The 8,008-nt window shown below is 39.6% G+C and overlaps 1 protein-coding gene and 1 long non-coding RNA gene across 2 annotated transcripts in view; both read right to left on the reverse strand.

Annotated features, from left to right (window-relative positions):
• Positions 1–8,008, reverse strand: part of sesn1 (sestrin 1) — a 109,424-nt gene that overhangs the window by 80,253 nt on the left and 21,163 nt on the right. The window lies entirely within an intron of this gene.
• On the reverse strand, positions 1,862–5,577 carry LOC116706280 (uncharacterized). The gene is made up of 3 exons (XR_004336194.1): positions 4,570–5,577; positions 2,299–2,306; positions 1,862–1,873 (listed from the first exon to the last, which is right to left on the reverse strand). It is a non-coding gene; the product is annotated as an uncharacterized LOC116706280 (long non-coding RNA).

Here is an 8,008-nt window from a genome sequence, read left to right on the forward strand (position 1 = left end):
ATGCCCTCCCTCACTAGTTTTTGTTTCGCATGATGATTATAGAAGAGTGAAGTACTCAGTAACCCTGTGGCACCCTAACCCTTTGAATCCACACCTCAGGCTTGCCTAGTGACTCACCAGTGCTTCAGTAATGCCCACACCCGGCCCCTCCTCCCCAGAACGCTAACATCAGATGTCTAGCTCACCACCTCCCACACACACATCAACACGCACATTCTGACCATGAGACTACCAACTCAACAGAGACCAGCAACCGAAGCATAACACTGGTCTCACACTAGTGACATCTCCTCGTCTTTGAAGCCACCCAATCGTCGGTCCGCGCAACCTCCCGGTCACGAGGTGTGGCCTGGTACAATGCTCCGAAGGAAATTGTTTGGGTGGGGGTGGAAACACATTTGCACCACACCTCGCAAAGAAAACATCACAATAAAATATTAACATGAATTTACTGTGCTACCACAATACAGCACATGTATATTGTGTCGACACCTGTCCCAAAAATGTCCTAGATAGTACGTTTCAGTAAACATAATCTATGTAAATTAAAAAAAAAAAAGCAGGCCTGCCGCCTTGTTGCATATCCCATTTTCTTAAAAACTGCCATTTTATCAAGACGAGTAGCTTGCTTGCTCGGTAAAAAAAAAAAAAAAAAAACACTGTTGTTCAATTATTGCTTTTCTTAACTTTTCACTTTGTTCTTCCAGAAAAAAAAAAAAAACAGTGGTGTTATTCACATATATGAATCGTTTACTTGTGGCCTTGGAATGGGTTTGTAAGCAGTACACTTTTTCCCAAAGAAAGATTGTTAAATTCTCAGAACACATTTGAGCCAATTAATATCCCTGCCCTAGGGTAGGTGGATCCACTTCGCACCATTTACTTTAACAAGAAATCCAGAAAATGTACAGAACGTTTTGTACATCTAAAATGAGACACAAACATTGTAAGCTCCTCCTACATCCTTGGCATCTGTGATAAAAAAATAAAATAAAAAAAAGCTCTTCCGACACGTAGCCACCAAGTTTAAGAGTCTGGTTTGCTCTAACTTCAGAGAGTGATACCCTCCCCACTGTCTCTGCGTCACACACAGTATGTCGCATGTGACGAATGTATGCTTCACCCGTGACACAGCGCTCATGTATGTCAAATATGAAAAACACACTTGACTTAGCTGCTGTTGAAGAACTTGCTCTATTTGGAGCATGCAAAGGCAGGTCTGACTGCAGAAACATGTTGATGTGATTACCAGAGAAAGATGTGGATTTGCCTCTATCACAAACAATTTTTTTAACTTTCTGGGAAGGGCTGATGGCTCATAAATGTTGCTGACTAAATTAGGATGGCCTGGTTTCTCACACACACACACACACACACACACATTTCCTAGAAGGTTCTGAACAAGATCCAACGACAACAAGTTTTCCAGAAAGTACACGCAACTCCCCTTCCCTTCTGTTTTTGCAGAATCGCAAGCACACACCAACCCCAATATGCTCTTCCTCCAACCAGCCCCCTCACTTTTTTTGCTGCACGTAAACAGATTCTAGAGGTGTGTCTCTCCTCAGCCCATAGCAGCCCTCTCAAACTGTGGATCTAGGCCAATCACAGTGGCTGGTGGGAGCAGATGTCACTCCTTCTGTTAACGGCAGTTGTTGTTTTGCTGCTCTCTCTGTGTGTTTTCTGCGTTTAGAGTGATGGATGGAGGGAATAAAGACGAGGTCAGTTCAGGCATTAATAGGCTTTGAGTGTTTGCCCACAATTAGGTGGGGGCTAATCCCAAATTCACAAGTGTGCACACACACACACACACAAACCTATACAGCATTTACATGCTCTTTAACATTATCCATCTCTTGCTCTCCTTCTCTCCCTTAAAAACACTCAGACTTTGTTTCTTCACACACACACACACACACACACACACACACACACACACACACACCAACACACACACACCACAACAACACACACACACACACACACACACACACACACACACACACACACACACACGTCAGAGTGTGTGGAGAGCTATAGGGGAAAAGACCCTATCAAACCAGTCAGCAACATCACAGATAATTCTTCACTTCCCAAAAAACACCAAAACAAAATAGAAGTTAAAAATAAACTGTTTCATTGAAAAGTAGTTCTGGTTTTTATATAGAATATTTGCAAACACTTTCATTATATCAGAAATAAAAGTAGTTTTTTAGTTTTCAAACAACATAGGAGATAAAAAACAAAAGTATTTCAAGTTTTATGCAGTACGTCACAAACAATATGGAGAAGGAAAACATTCATGACTTGTTTTTCTAATTCTTCCTCATTCCCTCTTATTTTATGCAATGGAGTTGTGTTGCACAATTAAGCAAGTTATTTGCAACTCCTGAAACGTTGAAGAAAAGTCTTGAGCAAACACGGCCTTATCAAGAGAAGTGTAACGGCTCAGAACTCCTGCCATATCGGCAGGTGATAAAAAGTGTGACTGGTTACCAAATCATTGTGTGGTGACCGTAAAGGACCAAATCAAATAAAACAAGCTTGTGAGCTTTATTTGGAATAGACACTCCACTATCTTTTTTTTCTTCTTCTTCTTCTTCTCCTCCCTTGTATGAGGAGGGAAGACTATTGAGCGTGATGACAGCATGTTTAAACCAACGTCCCGACTGAAGGGTCACTTTCACACACCTAAGTTCAGAAACACGCAGTGACACGTGGTATTTCACAGAGGTTCCTTCGTTCAACAACTGATCTTTTCTCCTTCTTCATCAATATATAACGGAGTCTTCTGTGTGAGGAAAGACAGGCCAAGTCGCAACGTGCCAAAAAAAAAAGTTTTGAACCACAGAAGACAAAACAAAAGATTATATATATATATATATATATATATATATATATATATATATATATATATTACACACACACACACACACACACACACACACACACACACACACACACTTATATAAACAATGTATATATAACGTAAATATAAATGAATTAATAATGAGAAAAAAAATGTGTTAATGCTATCTAGGTTGATATTTATAATACGGATCAGTTTAGGTGGATCTGAAATAGTTGGCAATAGTTTAGTCAGGAACATGCTCGTCATAGAGTTAACCAATTATTGTAACAAATGAAAAAACAGTTATGCAGTCATGTTAGGATTCTGAACTAGGAAGGAGGAGGCTAGAGTGGTGAAGCAGCAGCATCGAGTGAAGCAGCAGCAGCAAGTGAAGCAGCGTCAATGTAGCAGGGATCAGTGAGGAGGGAGTCAGATAAAAAAAATAATAATAATAAAAAAAAGATACTCTAAGCGGTGTCACGTTCTTTTAGGCGACATTTTTTGTCACATACATTTTGCCCATGAACACACCGTAAACAAAAAAAGCTGGCTCTGTAGACAGCCCAGGCTCCACAAACGCCAACAAAAACAAACTGTGCCAACCTGCACCACCGGTCTTCCAGCGTTCCAGCCAATAACCGACAAGAAGGATTTGGGGGTGGGGGTTGGAGGGTTAGTATGGAAGGGAGGCAGAGGTGACGGGATAAGGAGGAGGGAGTTCTTGTTTTGTTTGAAAATACTTTGAACGTCAACAAGAAGTGCCATTACCCAACATCGCTTAGAGCACTTTTAAAAAGGACCGCCTTGATGTGAGAATGGCTGTGATTGGTGAGTGTCTGATAGGGATGGTAATTCAATCAGCGGGCGTATGACTTCTGTACTGCAATTTACTTATCTGCTGATAAGCTAATATTGGCTGGCCTATTATTGAATCAGAAAAGGTACCAAAGGAACATTACTATGACTGTGCGAAAAAAAAGAAGAAAAAAAATACATTAAAATGTAATTTGAAACATGGCATGCTCCATCAAATTGCACACACGCACACACACCTAGTAAAGCACACAAGCTGGCAGGAAAGCAAACAGAATGGCATGGACTTTGCTGAAAGGCAACTCGCAAAGAGATGGGTAATGCCACTACTGAGAGAGGAATGCTGTTTTTGTGTTGACATGATTGATTACTTGTCCAGTGCACTAAACAATGTGTATGGAAAGAATAGGGTTATCTATACACCAACCTATTTACACCAACCTATCTGCCTACTCAGCTAAATCTACTTATTTATGAAGGATGATTTAGACAGACTGCATCATCAGAGATCAGCTGCAGCATTTAATTTCAACACAGCTTCGTCTAATTGATTTTAAGATAAATACTGTATCTGACTAACATGACAATGCCTTGCTTTGCTAACTGTCTGGACATAAAGAAAACGTATTATAAACTGTAAGTTACCGAACATTCTCTCCTGACATCACAGCATGCCCTGTGCTGTGTAAAATGAATTACAAGGGGTCCTTACAGAGTTCCTTCCTTCCCCTCCTTCTTTCCTGAAGTCAAGTAACGAGAAGTGAGCCAATGGGCCACCGACACTCCCTTGAAACAAGCCAATAAACAACTGAGAGCATGTTGCTGATTAATGTCCTAAGGGGAGCTCTTGTCCAAATAAGCTCATTTGGGTCATGAGGGGATCTGTTCTTACAGCAGATAAGAACCATTAACATTTTATGTTGAGGAAAGCTGATATAAGTTTAGGGCTTAGAGATATTTACCAGGAGATATTTACCTCAGCGGTAAAAAGGCAGGAGGGAGGAAAAAATAAAACTAAGTGACTCAAGGGTTTGTGTATATTTTGTGTTGGTTGGTTGGTTGGTTGCCAACCTTTAGATGCCTGGTTTTTCTAAGGGCCTCCAAGTGTTGACTAGAAACATGACTAGAAATCTACAGAGGAACGAACAAGGTTATTTGCCAGTGTAGACTATTCAGGAACCAGATGGAAAAGTTGTTTTTGTCTCTCTCACAATCGATCTCCCTGTGGCCTCAAGACACTTCTGTATTCTCAAGAGTTTAGCTCAGCTTGGCCTTTACTATTCTTTTAAGCTCCCTAAAAGCCAGTCAAATCTGGGCTGTTATTCCCTACATAGAGCCTGATGTGTAAGCTATTGCTTTGTTTTGTCAAGATTCTTTTTCACAGCCCGACATATACACATCTTCTTTTTGCAACTTTCTTCGCAAGTTTTCCTCCACCTCATTCCTTTCTGCTGTTTACGGTTTCTTCTCAGCATTCTTTTTGCTATACCTCACTGTACCCGCTCATTCACCCCCAGTCCAACCTCTCATTTTCTCTATCCTGCTCATTAAACAATGGATTACATTGTTTGCAAATATTTCTACTTGTTAAGATCTCTTTTGAATGTGCTCTTTGGCCGCAGAGGAAATACTTGGTACTTTCAAAGAGGGGCTCATTCTTGCTTTCTAATCACCATGGCATTGGCAGAGACATACTGCACACTCAGAGTAAGCTTACACACCCTTGTTAAAAATGCTCTGGTGAAGGCTTTGTGCACTCTTATGCATTATCTGATGTATTAGAACCTGCAACACCACACAAATCAATGATAAAGAATATTTATATTTTTGTTGCTGGGCCTCCAATTAGCCTTACACAGATCCTTGTAATATTAATCTTCAGAAAAGTCCACAATGTCCATTTTCCCTGTTTTGACCTTAATTGTAATCATCCTGTAATTGGGCTTCTTTCTCCAGAATTACAGTAAAGCTTTGAGGACCACTGCAACAATTCAGGTCTGTGTATGAAAACATTGATATTGATATTTTCTTCACTAAACAAAAATAGGAATCAAAGAAGAAAACCAAATAAAACTGAATACCTAGCTCCGATTTCCCTAAATATAACTAAATGCATAAAACATATAGCAAACAACATGTATTAACATCATAGATCAATAAAAGGAAATACCATTAAACAAATTATACCAAAACAGAAAAAAGAACAGAAGCCAGACAAAACGCTATTATTAAAACAGCCACTAACTAAAAGCAAAGTTAACACATTTTTCCCGAATGCATGAAAATATTCATTAAGGCCTGATGAAAAGTCTTAAGAGTTAAAAAGGAATAGATTCACACTGTATGGTTCATGGTTTAAGGAAACCGACTGCAAAACAAAGCTTTATTAGTCTAGCCAACTGATTTTCCAGATCTTCTGAGTCACCCAGAGGGAGAGAAACAACCTGACTTTTGCAATGTATTTATAAGTTGCATTTCATGTGTGTTTTAAAGTTAAAATCTTATACAAACATCCACATTTCTTGACTGAGAATTAACAATTTGTGAAAATGCAGCATCTTTATGCTGATTACTTATGTATTAACTTATCTCAGCTCAGCGGGAAGAAGGAGACATCCACTTCATTTCATTTAACTGAGATCTATGTTGGATGTCAAAGCCAACATCTGGAATAATTCAAAAGGAAGGGACAACCTCAGTCATTGGTGCAAACAACAAAACACCCGTATTTTCCTCCAAGGCTCATGGGTCAAAAAAGCTCAGCTTACAAAAGGCCAGTTACATGATACGTTTGGGGACAAGCTTCCAGCTTATATCCAACCTTTCAAAAATGTGAAGTTGTTTGGTAATGTGCTATCAGAACATTCCAGTGTGCTTAGTGTATGGTATATGTGAAATGTGAGTGTGTGCGCAAGCACAAGTGTGTATCGGTGGACTGATAAACCCTCAAGATGGGATGGATGGCATCATGATGTCATGGTATCTCTTTGAATTACTATGTTGGCACATGTAGTACAAGTGTGTAAGCATTAGGAGGGTAAACCACTTTGCACTTGACCTTTAAAACCGTTGAACTGTTAAAACAAAAAGGAAACAAGAGCATTTCCTCTTTGACGCAGGAGACTTCTTTTAAGTAGACACCAGAAACAAGCATCTGAAATATACACCCATACACGCAAAACAGTTAAACTTTCAATAGACAATTTATTTGGCCACTTGGGGCAGTGGAGAGAAGTTGTTAACACAACACAGTGAACTTGTTAGCAAACAGCTGCTTATTTACTCAACCAGCAGTTAAAGAGCAACATTATCATTCATTCGGAGTCGTGTTTCTTGCCACTGGATGCATGTAAGACATCACTCTCTATTTTTGGTCTGTGCCGACTTCTGAGGGAAGTGTCTGGCTTTCTAGCTGCTAAATAAACCACTATATTCGCAAGCAAGTCACTAACATTATGTGCAGTTTGGTGCTGAGCAGGTAGTGTAAAGTGTCTTTTCTTAGGAAGAACGGTGAGAGTGAAGCGAGACAGTTACAAATTTGAACATCGACAACTTCTCAGTCCCTCCTCCCTTTCCGCTACAGCCCAAACCAGTCTCCTAAGCCCCTCCCCCCCCACAAGGGAGAATGAATGTGTGTGCATGAGCCTCTAGTCATTCCCAAAATATCACATTATACCCATACAACCATTATCAGCTATTTGGTTATTATTGATATCACACAGCCACACCCTTCTGTCAGTCAAATTTAGGATGAAAATATATCACTAGCAATTGATCTTGATCGTCAAAGCGTCTGGGTAGCCGGTGTGTTGGTAATGTTATTATATAGAAGTAGAAAGTATTTTGGCACAGTATCTAGTTACACTTACCAAACTAGAAGCTTTGTGGCAGCTGGCTGCAACCTACAACTATAAATACCATTAAGGTGAGTGTGGCAAATATAGCTAATTTACACAACCTGTAGGTGCACCTCTGTTGTATGTCATTTGAATTTCTGATCATTGACATAGTAGTAGTAGTAGTAGTAGTGGTAGTAATAATAATAATAATATGCATGTTAGTAAATCTTGTACCCGTTTATACAATTTTAGGACAATGCAGCAGGACAAACAACCTGGAAACACAACACTGAATTTAAACGGGGTGTTTGTCAATGTGCTTGTGTGCTTACTTATTGACCTACTTTCTTTTCCCTAAAAATGAGGACTATGTAAGAAAGTGCTATGAGTCTTACACAGCTCATTCGACGTAGATATACAGTGGGGGAAATAAGTATTTGACCCCTTGCTGATTTTTCAGGTTTGCCCACTTACAAAGAATGCAACAATCTATAATTTTAATCAT

The sequence above is a fragment of the Etheostoma spectabile genome, chromosome 18, assembly GCF_008692095.1.
Source record: "Etheostoma spectabile isolate EspeVRDwgs_2016 chromosome 18, UIUC_Espe_1.0, whole genome shotgun sequence".
Classification (NCBI taxonomy): Eukaryota; Metazoa; Chordata; class Actinopteri; order Perciformes; family Percidae; genus Etheostoma; species Etheostoma spectabile.